Source organism: Magnolia sinica, chromosome 3 (assembly GCF_029962835.1).
Source record: "Magnolia sinica isolate HGM2019 chromosome 3, MsV1, whole genome shotgun sequence".
Lineage (NCBI taxonomy): Eukaryota > Viridiplantae > Streptophyta > Magnoliopsida > Magnoliales > Magnoliaceae > Magnolia > Magnolia sinica.
Window position 1 is genome coordinate 78,135,241 of NC_080575.1, and position 19,667 is coordinate 78,154,907.

The 19,667-nt window shown below is 38.5% G+C and overlaps 2 long non-coding RNA genes and 1 other non-coding gene across 3 annotated transcripts; all 3 read left to right on the plus strand.

Annotated features, from left to right (window-relative positions):
• The first annotated feature begins 3,785 nt into the window (after positions 1-3,785).
• Positions 3,786-3,892, plus strand: LOC131241853 (small nucleolar RNA R71). The gene has a single exon (XR_009169420.1). It is a non-coding gene; the product is annotated as a small nucleolar RNA R71 (small nucleolar RNA).
• A 3,903-nt stretch (positions 3,893-7,795) lies between these two features.
• On the plus strand, positions 7,796-9,266 carry LOC131240057 (uncharacterized). The gene is made up of 5 exons (XR_009168592.1): positions 7,796-8,513; positions 8,582-8,620; positions 8,710-8,880; positions 9,013-9,078; positions 9,175-9,266. It is a non-coding gene; the product is annotated as an uncharacterized LOC131240057 (long non-coding RNA).
• Positions 9,267-9,881: 615 nt separating this feature from the next.
• Positions 9,882-13,685, plus strand: LOC131240056 (uncharacterized). The gene is made up of 4 exons (XR_009168591.1): positions 9,882-12,121; positions 12,221-12,406; positions 12,518-12,652; positions 13,321-13,685. It is a non-coding gene; the product is annotated as an uncharacterized LOC131240056 (long non-coding RNA).
• Positions 13,686-19,667: the final 5,982 nt, after the last annotated feature.

Genomic DNA, 19,667 nt, shown 5'->3' on the forward strand with positions numbered 1-19,667 from the left:
AGTAAAAACCATACTACAGGATTTTTGCAGTGGTTTTCTTAGTAGAAAAATGGCCACCACATGCTTCCATGTGACAAAAGGAAATAACACTCTAAATTTCATCATCTGGGACACAATGTCTAAAAATCTGATCAGTCCCGTATTTATATAAAAACGGGTCATCCCAGAAGTTCTTAACCTCAGTTTCAAAATGCTTCCTATCTTGTGACTTCCAATGATATGGCATTTTCCCCATTACAAGATAGTTCACTATATCCGCATACCAAGGCAATTTGGAGATCACGAATAATTGTTCATCAGGAAAAGTGTCCTGGATATGCATCTCCTCAGTGGAATCATCCAACACGAATCTAAAAAGGTGATCGACCACTACGTTTTCTACTCCTTTCTTATCTTTTATCTCTAAGTTAAATTCTTGGAGTAGGAGGATCCATCTCAAAAGTCTCGGCTTTGCATCCTTCTTATATAGCAAATATTTCAAAGCCGAGTGGTCCGTGAAAATGACCACTTTGGATCCTAGCAAGTAGGACCTAAAATTATCCAAAGCAAAAATTACTGCAACTCTTTTTCAGTTGTTGAGTAGTTCACTTGGGCCGAGTTTAAAGTTCCACTTATATAGTGAATAACGTAGGGCCGTTTATCTTTCCTCTGGCCCAAAACAGCCCCTATGGCATAATTACTTGCATCGCACATTAGTTCAAAAGGAAGTGTCCAATCTGGTGGACGCATGATAGGTGCAGTGGTAAGGGATGATTTAATTTTATTAAAGGCACTTGCACACTCATCTGTCCACTTAAATGGAACATCCTTTTGAAGAAGATTAGTTAAGGGTCTAGTAATGGCACTAAAGTCCTTAATGAATCTTCTATAAAAACCAGCATACCCTATAAGTGATATAATATCTCTAACAGTTCGGGGAATAGATAGATTAATTATAATGTTGAGTTTTGAGCGATCTACCTCGATTCCATTTTTGGAGATAACATGGCCCAAAACAATTCCCTTTTGAACCATGAAATGACATTTCTCTCAATTTAAGATAAGGTGTTTCTCTTCACATCTAGACAAGACAAGAGATAAATTGTTGAGATATTCCTCAAAACTACTCTTAAATACAGAGAAGTCATCCATGAAAACCTCAAGAAACTTCCCAACTATATTTGAAAAAATACTTAACATACACCGTTGGAAAGTTGTTGGGGCATTACACAATCCAAATGGCATCTGTTTAAAAGCAAACGTGCTAAATGGACAAGTGAACGTGGTTTTCTCTTGGTCTTCCAGGGCTATCTCTGTTTGGTTATATCCAGAATATCCATCAAGAAAACTATAGAAGGAGTGACCTGCTACCATCTCTAAAGCTTGATCAATGAATGGTAAATGGAAATGGTCCTTCTTTGTGACCTGGTTCAATTTTTTATAGTCAATGCAAACACGCCAACCAGTGGTGACATGTGTTGGTATAAGTTCTTATTAGAATTCTGCACAATAGTAATTCTGGATTTCTTTGGGACTACTCGAGTTGGACTCACCCGAACACTATCGAATATTAGGTAGATGATTCCCACATCCAATAATTTGATCACCTCATTTTTTACAACTTTCATCATGTTTGGATTGAGATGACTTTGAGGTTGTCTAATTGGTTTGGCGTCCTCATCAAGGTGGATCCGATGAGTGCATATGGAAGGGCTTATACCCTTGATGTTAGAAATGGTCCAGTCCAAGGCTCCTTTATGGTCCCTTAAAACTTTCAACAATTTAATCTCTTGATCCTTCTATAAAAATAAAGAGATCACCACAGGATAAGTTTTATTTTCACTTAAGTATACATACTTAAGCTCATTTGGTAGTGGTTTTAAATCAAACTTTAGAACATTGGCTGGTGATGGCAGAGGTCGCGAGTCCTTGATAGAGAAGATTTGAGAGCGCGGTCTCCATTAGTACATACCAATGTCCTGGGTGGTAGTGCTCTCATTATCATAACAAATTTCAATAAACACTTTTTCTAAATCAGAATTTTTCAAGTCCCCAATTACTTGAATCAATTCCTCAGTCAAACTAGGTTCCAATTCCTCTTCTTCTATCAAGCAGTCCATGAAATTCAGCTCATGGATCTCATTATTATCAATGGGCTGCTTACATAGATAATATTTAGCTCTAGAGTCATATTACCAAAAGACAAGTTCATCGTTCCATTCCTGCAATTTATGATTACATTTGAAGTTGCTAGGAATGGGCAGTATAAAATGATGGGAACTTAAACGCTAGCATTTACACATGGTTCAGTGTCTAGTACAATAAAATCCATGGGGAAGTAAAATTTCTCCACTTAGACTAGCACGTCTTCTAAAATTCTCCTTGGTACCTTAATAGAGTGGTCAACGAGTTGGAGTGTAATCGTGGTTGGTTTAAGCTCGCCTAACCCCATTTGTTTGTAAATTGAATAAGGTACTAAGTTGATACTTGCACCCGAATCTAGCAAAGCATGTTCAATTTAGAAATTTCCAATAATACAAGGAATAGTGGGACTTCTTGGGTCTTTATATTTGGGTACAACCCTTTGTTGAATGATAGCGCTCACTTTCTTAGTAAGGAAGGTCTTTTTGTGCACATTTAATTTCCTCTTTACAGTGCATAAGTCCTTGAGATATTTAGCTTATGATGGAATTTGTCTAATGGCATCAAGCAGAGGAATATTGATAGTAACCTTTTGGAGCACATTTAACACATCTTGATATTTCATGGGAACAGTTGGATTTCGAAGTCTAGATGGGAATGGAACTGGAGGATCATATGACTTAGTTTCTTTATCCTTTTGCTATCACGGCTCTTGAACCATAGCCGGTTCATCATTTTCTTGAGACAGTGACTCATCCTCTGGTATTTCTACCAGTTGCATTATCTTGTTATCGACCTCTTTTCCACTTCTTAAGGTAATGATGGCCTTAGATTGTTCATGATGTAGCTCACTTGGATTTGAGTCTCCAATGAAATGTGTGTTTCTAGTGTTTGGCACAGGTTGAGAAGGAAGGGTGCCTTTTTCCCTAGCATTTAGTTGAGTCTCAATCCTAGCCACAGCTGTCTTTAATTCCTGATTTGATTGGATTAGAGACTGATTCATTTGAGCTTGAGAGTTCATGAATGCGGTCAATGCATCCTCCACAGATGATCGCTTTGGCGGGGGTATATATGGTGCATTGTTAGGTGCTCTAAAGAAGTTGTTTTGTAGAGGCATTTGAGGTGCATTAGGCATTAATTTGTGGTCCATTTCTCTAACTAAGATTAGGATGGTTACACCAATTTGGATTATACGTGTTTCCCATTGGTTGCATAACTGACCTTTGGTAGTTATTTATAGCATTTGCTTGATCATGCTCATGCGTGATATTTTGTACAACTAAGATTATTGGACAATCCTTTATGTCATGGTCTGTACCACCATAAATGCTACAAAAATTACCTAAGAAAGTGTTTGCTTTAACCATATCAACCTTCCTAATTTCCAAGATTTCGACCTTTCTAGCCAATGCAACGAATTTTGCATTAAGGTCGCCTTCCTCTCTTAGGACATACATCCCCGCTTCTCTCTAGGAATGGGTCTAGTTTGGTCTGATTTAGCAGAGACATCCCAAGTCTACGTATTCTCTGCTAACATATCTAGAAAATTCCAAGCCTCATTATGATATTTGTCAAGAAAGGTTCCACCACACATCATCTTTATGAACTAACAAGTATCCATGGTGAGCCCCTTTCGGAAAGCATCAATCACGTGCCATGGTTCATAACCATGATGTGGACAAGTAATTAGAATGTTTTTGAAGTGCTCCCAAGCTTTAAAAAATAGTTCATTCCCCTTTTGAGAGAATGACATGATTTCTTGTTTTAGTGCATTTGTTTTGTGCTCGGGAAAGAACTTTTTCAAAAACTCTCTACTTAAGGCTTGCCATGAAGTGATGGTATTAGGTCTTAGAGAGTTGAGCCATGAATTTGGCTCGATCCTTTAGAGAAAATGAGAATAACCTAAGTTTTAGTACATCCATATTACTATTATTTACTTGCAATGTTGCAATTACTTCCTCAAAGTCCTTGAGGTGCAAATAGGGGCTTTCAGAATCCAAGCCATGAAATTTAGGAATTAATTGAATCACACCTGGTTTAAAATCAATGTTCCCTGTGTGAGCAGGGAACACTATGCAAGATGGTAAGATGATCTCTCAAGGTGTAAATGTTCATGTAAAGTCCGTGGTTGGTTTACACATTCCTATGAACTTCATTTTCATCCTCAAGAGGAGGATTAGGTTGATTTTCTCTGTTTTGATTTATAGTCACTACCAAAAAATAGGGCAAAGCCGACAGATGTGTGGCTGTTTTAGCTATAGATTTTAGCCATCAGTAATAGCAACGGTTAAAAGCTATAGCCTAAATACAATAAATCTGTAGCTAAAGTCTAGTTTTTTAATGGTGGATGTTCAATCTCTACATTTTTCCCCGTGGTGTGGCCAATAGAGATTTATAAAGAGCTCATGTTTCGATGTTAACCCTAAAATGATATTTAGAAATGGATGGATGGAGGGGATTAAAACATATACATCATGGTGGGGCCCATAGAGCCCTACCAGATCCAAAGCGCAAGTGATGATATTTGGTGGACAGAGACAATGTGTGAGTTTTGTGTTTGATGTAAAATAGTGGTGACTCATTCATAATAATAGTGGCAATGATATAGAGTTATCCAGACTATCTAAATAATGGGTCTAGTTATTAATGTTTAATATTTATATTTTTTACTATATAAAACTTTCTTAATCATCTAGTAAATGGTCTCTTAAATGTAGGGCTATTAAAGTAGTTGATGTGTTAAATTATGGAAAACTCACAATTTGTGGATTCGAAACTAACATCTCATTTCGGAAGAGGGATTTGGTTTTTTTCAAATCCCTCCTCTCATTTCCAATTCCCTCCTCTCCAACGTCACTGAACTCCCTGGAGAATGCCTTTCTCTTGATGACGGGCTGGAAGCCATCGCTCGTCTTCCGGTTCGTGGACTCGCTGCGGCAGGTGTAGGTGGCTAGGATGAATCTTAGAGGGCTATCTGAGGATTAGGCGAGGAGGCTGAATGAGATGAGAGCGAGACGCTGAAGAGGAGAGGGTCGAGAGGGAATTGGAGAGACAGCAAATGGCGATAGCGGAGCAGAGGATGCTGGAGCTGGCGAGGCTGGCGAGAGATGGTGAAGAGGCTGTGGACCATGTTGATGGGATGGTGGATGCTACCTTCATGGGCATGATGATAGGGCTAGAGAGGATTGTGAGGAATGTTGATGGGGCCCGTCTGAAAGCTCTGAAGAGGGTGGTGTCTAAGTTCATCAAGGTAGGTGTCTAAGTTCAAATCCATATATTTGCCTATAACTTGTACAGATCATTCCAAAGCAGTCTCGTCATCATATAATTCAGAACATCCAGTTTGAATTGCTGTTGCGCTGTAACCCATCCAAGAGGTGGCCCATCTATTAGATTGTCCCAATTGATGGGCATGTAAATATGAGCAGGCCATTTTAGGGGCATGACCCCTAAAATTGAAAATTTTCTAAAGCTTAAATAGGCCAAAACACAGAAAACAGTGGGAATGAATGTTGTCATAGCTGCATGCATGAATGCAAAACACAAATATCATCCTTATCCAAAACCTGATGTATGTGTCTTATTTCTACCGTTCATATATTTCTATAGATCATTTCATAGCATGGGCTCAAAATTGAAACATATCCAATACTTAAGTGTTCTACACCACACCACTGGAAACGATTGAAATTAAAGGCCTGATGTTGAAAACTTTTTGGGAGTTACATAAGTTTTGAATCAAGCTGATATTTATTTTTTCCTTTCATCCATTCCGGTGTGATCTTATGAACATATTGGTATAGTTGAGCCCCACCTCTCAATGACCTAATCAGTTTATCGGTGGACCCCATCATAGAGATAATACTATGCATTGATGAAATTGGATAATTACAACCAATGGCTCTTGAAAGGATACATATCAGGGTGTTTTGAATGTTAAACAGAAGTCTCGTAAGAGTGGTAGCAAATTTCCAAGATTTAGTGTTGCGTTGGCAAGGAATCACATATCTGTATCTTACATTTAGGGTTGAATATCTGATATGTTTCACTTGATATGTGTTGCATCAGATGATACTTTAAACCATGAACTATACTAACAATTTCATGTACCATATAATGACCTCTTTAGGCTCTTGCTTTAAGACTGAAACATCTATTTATCATTTTTCAATTGTTGTTAAAGGATCAGCAGAGGAGCAAATCAAGCAAGAACTACAGGCTGTTGCTGAGGGTGTAGCAGCATCTATTTTCCAATCATCTACCTCTCCTGAGTCTGTCCTCTCAGGCTTCAAAATGAATTAACAATTGACTACTGAAGTCAATGTAGATGGCGAACTTCACAAGAGTAATTTAGACCCACAGAATTCAATGATGACCACACAAGATCCATTAGAACAGTTGGCATGGCCTTGTTTAATGGATCCATATCCTTTTATGCAATATGATTCTAGAGAACATACCATGCAGCCAACCTATAGTTGCATGAAGCGTGAGGCGAAGTGGCAACAAATTAAGGTGTGGGAGCAAGGACAAGTCTATTTTAAAATTTTAGCAAGTATGAACAGCTAAGAAGAGGGGAGTGAGAGCAAAAACACAAGTGCTAAGGTCAAAGAGTGATTTAAAGCAGTAGCAGCACCTAGTTAGAATGATTGTGCAACTACACAAACAACATGGCACTGTTGGCACCACTTGTTAGAGATTCCAAGGACATCAATGAATAGGGTATATGTTATTAGAAGAAGCCTATTCTTAAATTAGAAGAAGCCACTCTTGGTCTACAACAGAAGCTGGAGCATGACTAATTAGCTGGACCAGCTAGATAGATTCAAGCTTGCATCGACCAAATTCAATGATGTCTCGAGTCTAGACAAATTCAGAAACCACACTAGTAGTCTTGAACAACTTCAAGATGAAATGAAAAATTCAATATTATGTGATAGTTTCAATGATCAATCATGATAACTGAATCTTTTATTTCTCATCATGTTCAAAGTGTGGTATCATGGATTCATCTATTATTGGGGCATATATTATCAGCAACTGAAATTTTCTTATCTCTTGAGAGTGTGGTCTCTTAACTGATTGAATCTTGACATTTTCTTGTTCCAGGTGCCATTTACCAAATTTATATATTGGAATGGAATACATGCGGACACATAGTTTTAAACTCGCTGGACAGGTGAAATTCATGCTTCTTGACATCATGCAGTTGTGATTTTATAATGGTAACAGATTCATAAATTTGTTTAGTTAATTCACTGTTCACTTATTTTGTGGATTATGGTCCTTGTACAAGTTGATGTGGAAGGGAGATGCATAAAGGCCCTAATATATGTGTTAAAATGTTTAGTACACAATGAGTTGACATATGCGCTGAGTCAAACTGTCCCAGGCTCATGAAACACATGTAAAATGCTAGTTTCATTTGAGTAAAGGCGAATCAGGGGATTGCTTGGTGCATATTATATTCTTTCGTGTATTTGAAGGACAAGAAATAAGTAGCTTTGGTGAGCTGTTTGTGTGTTCTAATTTCTAAATGAAGTGAGGGTGGATGTTCATGAGTTGGACCTGAAGTTGTGGATGCTAGACAAAAAAAAAAGGTTGACTGGGCTAGTGCCTGGTTGAGTCATGCTGAATTGTACAGGGTCGGTTGTGTTTTTTACCCGAATTGACACGACTCATCAAGTCATGACTGAATCATGCTAGCTAGCGAGTTTCTGTGAAACCTGGCTTGGAATCTCATTGAACTGAGTCGACTCAACCCACCAAGTTTTAGTGGACTGCATCTCTCCATGAGTATGAAAATATTTTCATACAAATGGATACTCCAAGGTCTGTTGATTTTTATGGATTTTCTCTTTGTTTCATGTACAATTCCTACAGTTTGGAAGATTAATTTGCTTTTTTTAAATGTAATTTTCGCGACTTCTCTTCTTACGATTTTCATTTGCAATTCCTACGATTTTTATAATGGAGATCTTTTTCTTTTCTCAAGTTTGATACTAGATTTGTACGTCTCCATCTTCAAGCAAATTGATGGGTTTGAAATCATGTGTTTATTTGTCTGATGGCCTCTACAGCCTGGTATTAATATGTGAATCTTGTTTTTTAATATTCTAATGCACCAACTAAACTCATCTACGGTAAGGCCTTTCTTTCTATTTGTTCTTAGCAGGATGGCGCCTGAGGTTATGGAACAATTTCACGATTATGATTTCAAGTCAGCTGGCTACTTTCTAGTTCTGTTTCTTTGTCGTCAACATATAGCTTGATTTCAGATATTGATTTTTCTTGGACAATGGTCTTGCAAGGCAGATATCTGATCTTTTGGGATTACTACCTTAGAGCTTGCCCATTGGCATGCCCCTTTCTCAAAGTATCCTCCAATGAAGGTACATAAATCACGCACCGTCGATCACTTTGAAATTATGTGGACACTAAAACAGAGCTCCTTTTGTAGGTTCTGCTTAACTATGAAAGGGACAGGAAGTTCTCGAAGGTATTCCTATAACACGCATGTTTCTATCAAATTCCATTCTTTGCGTACTAGCTTTTATTCCTTGCAAACTTTTTAGGAGTTTCTTTTAGTCTTTCAAGCAAATGATTGCTATGTGCTTGGTAAAAGACCCATCAAAGCGACCATCTGTGCAAAAGCTGTTAAAGCATTCCTTTTTTAAGCAAGCTAGGTGCAATGATTACATTGCTCGAAAAATTTTAGAGGGGCTGCCTACTCTTGGTGATTGCCTTAAAGCATTGAAGGTTAGGGACCATTCTGTTGTTTGAGCTTTATCAATATAGTTTATAGATTTAAAAAATATATATTTTTTGAAAGGCAATAGGTTTGTAGATTTTTTCTCCAGCCACTCATGAATACTTCCATCTTTGGCATAGATCAAGGAAGAAGACATGCTTGCATAGAAGAAAATGCCAGATGGGAAGAAGGAAGAGATATCCCAGGTTTATTTATTACATCTTAAGATCTCTTTTAGATTCTAAACGGGAGTATCAGATAAATTTATTCTGCTGATATTATCTTTTACTTTTCACTTTCAGGTCTTGAAGCTATACTGGCAAATGGCACTGTGCTTGATATGCTTGGCAGTTTACGCAAAAGACAATACAGGATATGATTTGAAACATCTTTTCATAGGTATGATGGAACTTCTTGATGGTCAGATGTTGATTAAGTGTGAATAAATGTAACTCTTGTAGTAGATGATGCAACTTTTATCTCTCATTCATTTAGGAGGCGAAGGATCACTTGGAATTATCACCAAGGTTTCTATACTCACTTCTCCTAAGCTGCCAATAGTCAATCTTGCACTTCTTGCCTGTGAAGATTATTTCAGCTGTCAGGTTTGATCTGCTCTCTTTCTATAAGATTTCTATATTCAATTATGTATTACTTAGAGGTTCCCTGATGGGCCTTCACCTTGTATATGCCCTGGTTAAAAAGTTGGGTTGTTCTAGGTCCACTAATCAAGTGGACCAGTGTACGAAACAAATGTGAGAAACACTTTGGTTTAGCTGTCATATTGTTTCATACATGTGCAGCACATGTGAGGTGTTGACTAGCCTAATTTTTGGACCAGGGCATATAAATGATGGGGGCCGCCTAATGGATGGCCTGTATGTTTCATAAGTTTTCCACATTAGCACATTTGGAGTTGGGTCTTGGAGTTTGGCTACATGATGTGTGGGATTAGCAAACTTTAATTACGTAGCCTTAACTGAGCCTTTTGTATCATTTTGTACTAATGCCTTGAAATGCATCACCAGGTCGCATCCCATAAGAAGGCTGTTATATGTTCCTATTTATTTCAAATATTAACCTAGTTAGCTCGTAAGTTCAAATTAAATGGTTTTGGTTATACCTTTGAAGGAGTAGCCTCCTGCCAAAATGTTTATTATAGGTTCTTCAAAAGCCGGTAGGATTCAAGTTTGATGGCTGATTATATTCTAGTTTTCCATGATTGTATCATCATCATCATCTAAGCATTGTCTTAACTAATTGGGGTCAGCTACATGAATCCTATCTGTCATTCTACTCTATCAAGGACCATATCCTCGAAGTTAAAATTATTTTAGTCAGACTATGATTGTATAAAAGTTAAAATAGTATCTTATCAATTGAAGTTAATGGGATTCTAGTCAAATTTAAGTGGAAGTTGAGGATTCCTTCTTCAGAAGTAGTCATTTCGTGCATAATTGTGATTATCATTATCAAAGCCTTCTCCCTCCTATTTGGGGTTGGCTTTATGAGTCGTGTTTTTCCAATACTTTTTTTAAGGCCCTGATTCCAAGACCTTTTGGGTCTTCCTCATCCTCGTTTCAGGCCCTTTTACCTGAATCAAAGTTTCCATACTTTTGGATTGTGTTTGGTCTTATATGCTCATGAATAAACCATGTCAAGTTCCACATTTATCTTTTATTAGGACTACTTACTGGGTTGTTTCAGTTGACCTCATTCTTAATTCAATACTGTCGAGTCTTTCAACACATCCATCTCAACATCCTCGTCTCTAAAACAGTCAATCTCTGTTCATGTTGCCTTTATAACTGCACAACACTACTGACCACATAGCATAGCTGGTTGAATAGCTATGTTATAAGATTTAAAATGAGAATTTTCACGATTTCTTGGCAAAAGTTCAATGACTCATGGCCACTCATGCTAAACTGGTTCGTGTGTGGGATGTGAGCCATGCATAAGGTGGACCCCCACCTTGTTGATGTCATGGCCCTTAAGTCAGCCAGTCCAGTTATCAAGGGCTAAACATGTGTTAAAGCAATGGACGGCTTAAAAAAAGAAAGCCAGGTATACAGTATTTATCATTAGACATGTATGGTCTCCCTGATGAGTAGATGAGACTGTCCATCTTATGAAGTTCTTAATTGTGAGGGAGTACTGCATAGGTGTAGAGTGTTTGTTTGTTCAGCCTCACAGGTGTAGAGTGCTGCCCATTCTGACTTGCCAATATGGCATGCAAGATCTAAGCTTTCAATCAAGTGGGCCACACTTTTTAGATGTTCTACTTAAAAATCAGTATGCATCAGTCCTCAGGCCAGAATGACACACCTGAGATTTAGGGTACAAGATCTAAAGATTGAAGCCCACCTGAGCTTTAGGCTACAAGATCAAAACAATGAAGCCCACCTGAGATTTAGGGTACAAGATCTAAACAGTGAAGCCCACCTGATGGACTTATTGTTGCTCCTGGAGGCTCAAATCTGGTGGACTTATTGTTGCTCCTGGTAAGTTGGAGCTTAATTCATGTCTCGATGGCTTTCATTTTCAGTGTAAAGGGGAACCTGGCAATGCAGCTGAACAAAAAATTTTCTTTGAAGATGGTAGCTCTGACATGAAGAAGCACTTGCTGACTAATCTGCCCAAAGGTTGCAAACTGATGAAATTGATCAAAATTGCAAGACATTCATGGATTAAAAATTGGAAAATCCTTCAAGATTGTGCTATTTGCTTCCTTTGTGTACTATCATTAGATTGGTATGCTTTTTATATATCTATTTTCAATTTGAGTCTCTTACTCTGCCTGTGAAGGCCTCTGGTTTATGTAGAATAAGAGCTTTGTATCCACATGGACAATGAACCATCATTAATGCTCTCTCTCTCTCTCTCTCTCTCTCTCTCTCTCCAAGAAAATATAAAGGAAAGAACCATAATTAATGCTACTTTCATGGTTTTGAGTGGAGCTTTTCAAATGATTATTTTTTCCCTACTTTGATTCATTCTTATTAAAGTGCTCTTGCATTTGTCTATGTTCTTGCTCTTCTTCTTTTTGTTTAGTGATTTTCATTTAGTGAATCTTTTACTTATCCGTTGATGCAGTTTTGGAGATTATGTTTTTGATCAAGTTGTTGCCCCTGTTCGGGAAACTTGTGCTCAGGCACTAGGTGCCACACTATGTACATGCATCCTTCACTAGTTCATGAAACACTGAATATCTTACTACACATGCAAGTAATGATTATGAAGGAACTGGTACTGTTCTGTCTTCATGGCGTAATTACTGCCATTGATGGAATGAGCTTGACCATTGCCAGTTTATTTCTTTTATAATCCTCTTGCTATTTCTTTCAGTGTAGACAAGAATAAGAAATTTGTCATGGAACCCTTTTGGGGATCAAATACTTGGTTGTTGTTAGAAGGGTATGGTGCTTCATATATTCTACCTATCTTCTTCTTTTGTTTTACTTTGGAGTAGTGTTTCCCATGCATCTTTGGGCATTGGTACCTTTCTATTGTCCTTTAGTTTCACTTAGTTTGGTGAGTTGGGTAGCTGGGTCTTTGGACTAACGATGCAGTACAATCATTGTTTTAATCATCCGATTTTTCTGTGTTCTACTGACAGTGTGTTGTTTCCTTAGTTTGCTACAGTCATGGAAAAAGAGATCTCCGCTTTTAGCGGAGCTAAACCAGAGTCTGCTGCTTCCCCAAAGCAAGGCTGCATTTGCTCGGACTTTGTACAATGTACCCCTGATCAACTCCCTCGTGCTTTACTTAGGCATGCAGGTAACCATTTCTTTTCACCATCTCTAGCTCTGGGTCCACTAAGTTCTTCAAGCAGGTGAAAGAGGACTAATTTTAAAACTCTTTTATGTTCAGCATGGCTAGTAGGAGAACAAATACCCCAATATTCTGGAATTGAACAAAAGCTTCCGAAATAATGAAACAGCTTATTATTTCTTCCCAAAAGGACACTATTAAACCTTTTAAATTAGTCAGCTGTATCAGATGAGCCTCCAAGATTGAACTTAAAGAGTATTGTTTTGCGAGGCAGGAGGCATGCATTAAAAGGTGATGCAAATGGCCTTCAATATCTGCCAATTATCACCAATTATAATGTTGTTGCTAGCTCTGGGTTATAGTTTGTTCATTAGTGCAAGATAGAAGTTATAAGGGAAGTTCCTAGAAAGAAGTGTGCCATGATCCTTTTAGTAAAATCAACTTTTCTTTGTTACAATAAGTCCGGGATAAAAAGATTTTTTTGCATCTGTACTTGAATCTTCATCAGCCAGTGAGGTTTAAATATTAAAGGATATGTTTCCTCTTCATAGTGCAAACACTAAAGGATGCGTTTTTTGCATTTGACAAAAGAACTGGTTGAGTTTTTTACTGGATTTTCAACACCATTGAAAATGGAACCTCTAGTTGGACGCTTATTTCTCGGGGAATTGCAGGCTATCTACACCACTCCCGTGGATGATTTTTCAATCAGTCTTACCATGGACATTTTCCAGGTTATGATAATGGATTTGGATCTAGAAGGGCGCTACCTTTTCCTAAATTCAGTTGCCAACCAATTATGCTACCCAAGCAGCCATACCTTCTACTTCTTCTTGGTCCTCTATTTGTTTTCAGAAGCAAGCCAGGTGAGGACTTGCTGTGTTCATAATTCAACTTATGTTCAATTAAATTCAGTAGGAAGGATGTAGAATACTTTGTTCACTATTGTTATGCAAACTACAGGAGTTGTCATCATGTTTCATAATTAACAAAATTGGCTGAAGTAAATGTCATTTTTAGTATTATTATCAGTTTGCTATTTCGATAGGGAAATGATATCTGCATTTTTAAAAAATGCATGCACCTTTTCTTCTACCTTTTCACAAGAAATACATGGACAAGAAGCTTCAAATTAAGCTGAACGTGAATAGGGTTGTGGTTGGCACCCTTCGTGGATTTGACCAGTTTATGAATTTGGTGATCCCAAGCGTAGACATACCCTTGGATAAATGGGTGTATCTAAATTTGGATGTGTGTTGATTAGGCAATTAATTATTATTATTATTTTCTTAAAATATATGAGAAATGCCGACGGCTTTTCGCCGTCGAAAATGCTGACGGTTTTTTCTGTCGTCCACAGCCGTCGGAAATTTCGACGATTTTTGTCATCAAAAACACTGATGGTTAAAACTGTCACCCTCAGCCGTCGGGAACCGCGACGGTTTTAGCCGTCGCAGACGCCGACGGCTAAAATCCATCGGTGAGCAACGCCCACGCCCCTTTTCCCGATGGACCGTCCGATGGCTACAAGCCGTCGGGGAAAGTCAATGCCGACGGTTTTTACCCGTCAACGTTACCCTCTTTTTTGGTAGTCCGTGGTTGGTTTAACACATTCCTATGAACTTCATTTTCATCCTTAAGAGGAGGATTAGATTGATTTTCTTTGCTTTGATTTATAGTTGGATCTAACAGATTTGGATTTGGATTATTAACTGGGTCTGCCATGGAATCCAAGTGATGTTGAATGCCTCTTCCAAGTGAATGATCATGGCCTGGAACTAGTCCGCCTTCGGAGAAGAGGCAATTGTTCTGATCCCTACTCCAATGGGATATAAGTCATCCACACTAGACAAAAAATACCATTAATTCAAATAGCAAGTATGACACTTAAAATAAAAATAAAAACTTAACCAACAACCCAGGTGGCAAGGCCGACCATGAGGGTTAAGTCCACAAAGCAAAAAAAATCAACTACCCAGGCGGCAGGGCTGACCATGAGGGTTTCCACGAAAAAAATAATAATAAATAAATAAATAAATCAACAAAAGTAAAACTAATGCAGAAATTAAACTATGCTAATTTGGAAAATAGATTCAACGGATGATCTTTATAATCAAACAACAACTGTAGGATAACCATAGCACTTGGGTGATAAAATCTCAAGCAGGGTAACCTTATGTCATAGTTAGTGCTTGAAAGACCCAACTGAATTTACTTTCAAAGAAAAAGAAAAAAAGAAAAAAAATCTACATAAATTTTGGAAGGTTTAGAAGAGAACTTACCTAGAAGAAAACTTACCTTAACTATCTTGCATAGACTTGATCTATCTTAGTCTCTCCTCGGCAACAGCGCCAAAAGTATAATTGATTGTCTCTAAGTGCAGAGGTTCGTAAGTAATATCCTATGAATACATGGTCGATCCCACAGGGAGATTAATTGCGAGAAGGAGAAAATCAAATGCAAAACCAACTAAGTAATAAAAACTAAACTGATGATTTGATTTTGGGATCTTTGAATGGATGTAATTCAACTGAATTAAAACGACACCCAAGCTTCAAAGTTCCACACATAAGTTAATGTTCCAAAATCATGATGACTTGGATAATAAGTGACATAAAATATTAGAAAATCATGGATTTGCACCATTGATATATATTCTCAAGCATCAGTGATTTTAAGAATTTAATATCAATGAGATAATGAAAATCAAAGAAATATAACAGGTTGAGAACCTCTCCTATCTAGGAAATCTGATTGATCTAGGGTAAGCCTATCCATCAATGTGGATCTCATATGATGGAAACATATGGATCTCACAAGAGAATAAAAAATAAAACCTAAATAATAGATAATATACACAAACCATTCTTCTCATCATTAAAACAATCAGTCATCATAATCTTAAAGAATTATTAAACCCATGTGCTTTCCTTCTAGCTTGGGCTAGAATGAATTTAGAAAAACATAATTAAAATAAGAAAGAAATAAACGTAAATAGAAAAGATCTAAAAAAAAATCTTATAAAACTCTAATAAAATTAAAAACTCTTTAAAAACCCTAAATTTTGCTTTGGGATGCCTTGAATGATGCTTAGGAATGCCCCAGGAAGCCTTATTTATAAGTAGGGAACTCCAATTTTCGTACAAAGTTGAAAAACCCTAGAAACCGCCTCAAATATACGTATTTTCCTAAAATAGACTTCTCGCCGCATAGTCTGTTTAAAATAGATTTCTTGCTACGCAATTTTTCAAAATAGACCTCAGAGCTTCAGAATACACTTTTCAGGACAATTTCAGGATTCTTCACTTCAAAATTTCAATTTTCTTCATTTTTTACTTGGTTTTCTTGAATCTTTGGCATGTGAATTCTTCAATCTTGGTCTCCTAAGATACATCCCTTGCCTTGGTGATTCTTGAGCATCAAATCCATACGTTTTAGCACCCATTTTCAATCCAAGCTCTAAAATTCACCTTGCAACACATACATAAGTAAATTAGAACATTAAGTTGATTCATGTTCATAAAACCAAGATATAAATGGGGAAAATTATGTAATATTTGAGTCTCAACACCCCACACCAGCAAAATAACTGATGTATTGACGTCGGCAAGTTCTAAGGCCCACCATGTTGTATCTGTTTCATTTGCACCATCCAGTAAAGGACGGTGCTGGATGCACTTGCCTGGCACGTGTGGGCAGCTGAGACCCACGTTGATGTATATGTTTGGTCCACATCGTCCAAATAGCTGGACGGTGGGCCACACCATGATTTATGTATTTTTCCTCCACCGTCCAGGGGTTTTGGAATGGTGGGGATGCACTTAATGTGGTACGTGCTGACAGCACATGGCCCCACCATAATGTAAGTGTTTTATCCATGCCACCATCCTGCCACGTGTGTCTGGGGCCTACCTTGATGAATGGTGGACCCCACATGATTTATGTATTTTACTCAAACCGTCCAGCAGCCTGGATGGTGGAAACCACCATGCTCTATGTGTTTCAGCCGCGCCGTCCGACCGTTCTGGACGGGCGGGACCCACCTCGATGCATGTTTATGTGAGCCGATCATGGTGTGTGTTTTATACAAATCATCCATCCATTTGTTCGGCCCGCCGTGATGCATGTATTGTATATTTATGCCGCCCATTGATGTGGCCCACTTGATGTTTATGAGGCCTATTGGTGCGGCTCGTTGATGCAGCCCACTTAATGTATATGAGGCCCATTGGTGTGGCCCGTTGATGCAGCCTACTTGATGTTTATGAGGCCCATTGGTGTGGCCCGTTGATGCAGCCTACTTGATGTATATGAGGCCCGTTGGTATGGCTCGTTGAAGTGACCCACTTAATGTTTATGAAGCCCATTGGTGCGGCCCGTGTATGCGGCCCACTTGATGTATATGAGGCCCATATGATGAGGCACGATGTGTTGTATATGAAGCCCATATGATGTGGCCCATTGTGATATGTGAGGCTCATATGGTAAGGCCCATTATGATTGTATGAGGCCCGTTGAGATTGTTTGCAGTCCATTATGTTGTGTATAAGACCCTTGTGTGAGGCTATGGGCCCATTGTATGTTTGGCCCTATGAAGGCCACTCCTTAGAAGCAATGTTGATTAAATGTCCACATTGATGGGCAATGATGGTTAAATGTCCATATTGGGACCTTCCCTTAAGCCCTTTGTTAGGCCGATTATTGATGCTGATTATTGATGCCGTTATCGATATCGATCATGAGTATATGATAGCATAACATCATAATACATGCCCATACGCATCATCTGCATGTTCGTTATGAGATATGGATGACTATTGCATATGCCGCAGGGTAGGTTATTTATGGGACTCCCTGATAGGTGAAGTCCTCCCACATGAGCTCACGGTATGCACAAGATTGATGTATGATTGGACTATGTGACTCATGCATCTCGCATTTTGGGATATGACTACTGTACGCCCTAGCAACATCAGGGTCGTGGCCTCCACAGGCATATCGTGGATGGAAAGATGGGACACCGAAAATCTTCTTCTACATGGGGTGCCATAGATGTCCTTAGGTAAAATTCCCTAAACCTCCGTGGCTAAGAGACGATCCAACGTCTAGACCGAGTGGATACATGAGCGCCCGAGTGCCGAATACTAGTAGGCCGCGTCTTCCACTATATCATGGTCGATTGGAAGGGGGTGTGGCCTTACTTGCCCAAGGGTAGGGGGCATAGCTAAGCTGAGTTTGACCAGCTCATAAATGGGTCCGCTATAGATGTGCTGGGTAAATATTGGCTGATTACTAGTCAGGCGGATAGTGAGGTCTCTTCCACTTGCATGGTTGTGCATCCAGTGGGCGACGATCCTGTTGGGTACGTTTCTACGTTTATATGGCCTAGATGAGGTTGACGGCATTCGTGAACTCGTCAGGATTTGCATATTATATTGTATCTTCAGTATATGATATTTGGTTTACTATGTCTCCGCAATGCATAGCTGATCTACATTGCTTTCTTAGTATATGATATTGGCTTATTATCATTTTGCATCACATAGCCTGGATAAGGCTAATGGTATTTATAGACTTACTAGCATGTTTTCGCATTACTCTGATATTGTATGCTTGACACTTACCTTGCACACACACTTACACCACCCTCTAAGCTTTCTATAAGCTTAAGCACGATAGATGCGTGCAGGTGGCATTAGGTCGCAGCAACGTTGAGCTTGGAGCGTGCAGCGGTCTTCTGGAGCTTTGATTTTCGATATATGTATATTTTCCTTTCAGCACTATCATCAACTATTTATATTAGTGGATATATGATGATGATGTTGCCTTTGTGATTTGGGTAAATTTGTAGTTATGCTTCTTACAAGATAAATATACGTACTAAAACTCCTCCTTGTAAGGTCCCAGGATCGGAACCTGGCGTATGGGTGCCAGGAGCTGAGAATGGGGCACTACAGAGGCTGTTGGCACCGGATTCGGTGATCAAAAATTTTGTGAGCCTGGTTTCCGAATTTGAGGCGTGACACAGGTCTCGGGCTGGGTTGACTCGGGTTGACAGGGTATGACTTAGGGTCACACGCAAATGCAATCTAGGGGTCATGGGTCGCCGAAATTCGACCGAGAGGACCGCGGGATTCTAAGGAATGGAATGGTCACTAGGATGCGGGCCTGACAAGTATACTTTGTAATTGTCCCACCATGTGTGCCAAAATTCTCCCTTTTACATGGCTAGTGAAAAATGAATATTGATAACAACTAAGTAGTTTATTAGTGTCATCGAGCGTACCAAAATTGTTAGCACTCGGTTTGTTTCCTATCACATGTAACGTGTGCTGGTGTGCAAGAATTAATATAACAACTCGATCCAAACCGATAAACTAAAGCATATATGTATTATATGAATGTATATGACCAGAGTCTGAGAAGATCGATCACTTACTCAACCACTTGAAGAAGTTTATAATGATCAGGTGATGGTTGGAGGTGGGTTTCTTCCTTCTAAGATGGGTTGCACTTTGCCTTCCATAAGAAAGGACTTTCAATATATTAGTGCAAATCAAACAAAAGGAAAAAAATAAACTCACAATCAGTCACTAGGAGTGACTGTAAGAATGTCTCTTGAAAGAATTATATGATATTGGATAAAGGATAAATCTAGCGTATGAGCATAACTTTAGATTACAACTAAAAAACTTAGCTAAGAATTATCGCTACTTGATTAACATTACGCCTAGGATAGATGAAATAAAAAATAAATAGATTTGATTTAGATGTTGGATTGTATTGGGTTTGTAGATGATTGCTTTGTAGATTTCATCTACTATTTATAGAGCTCTAATATATACATTATTCTTCCAGATGCTTCTTTCATTACTCCAACAGTTACCGTAGTTTAAGTGCCTCCCTCTAGATTCTCCTTTTATTACGTTTCTCTTTTGTGCATGTTCCTCTTCTGTCAGCTAAGTTCTGTATTTCTCTGTAGCTTTCTATATCTTGAACTGTTTGATCATGTTTCTTTCCT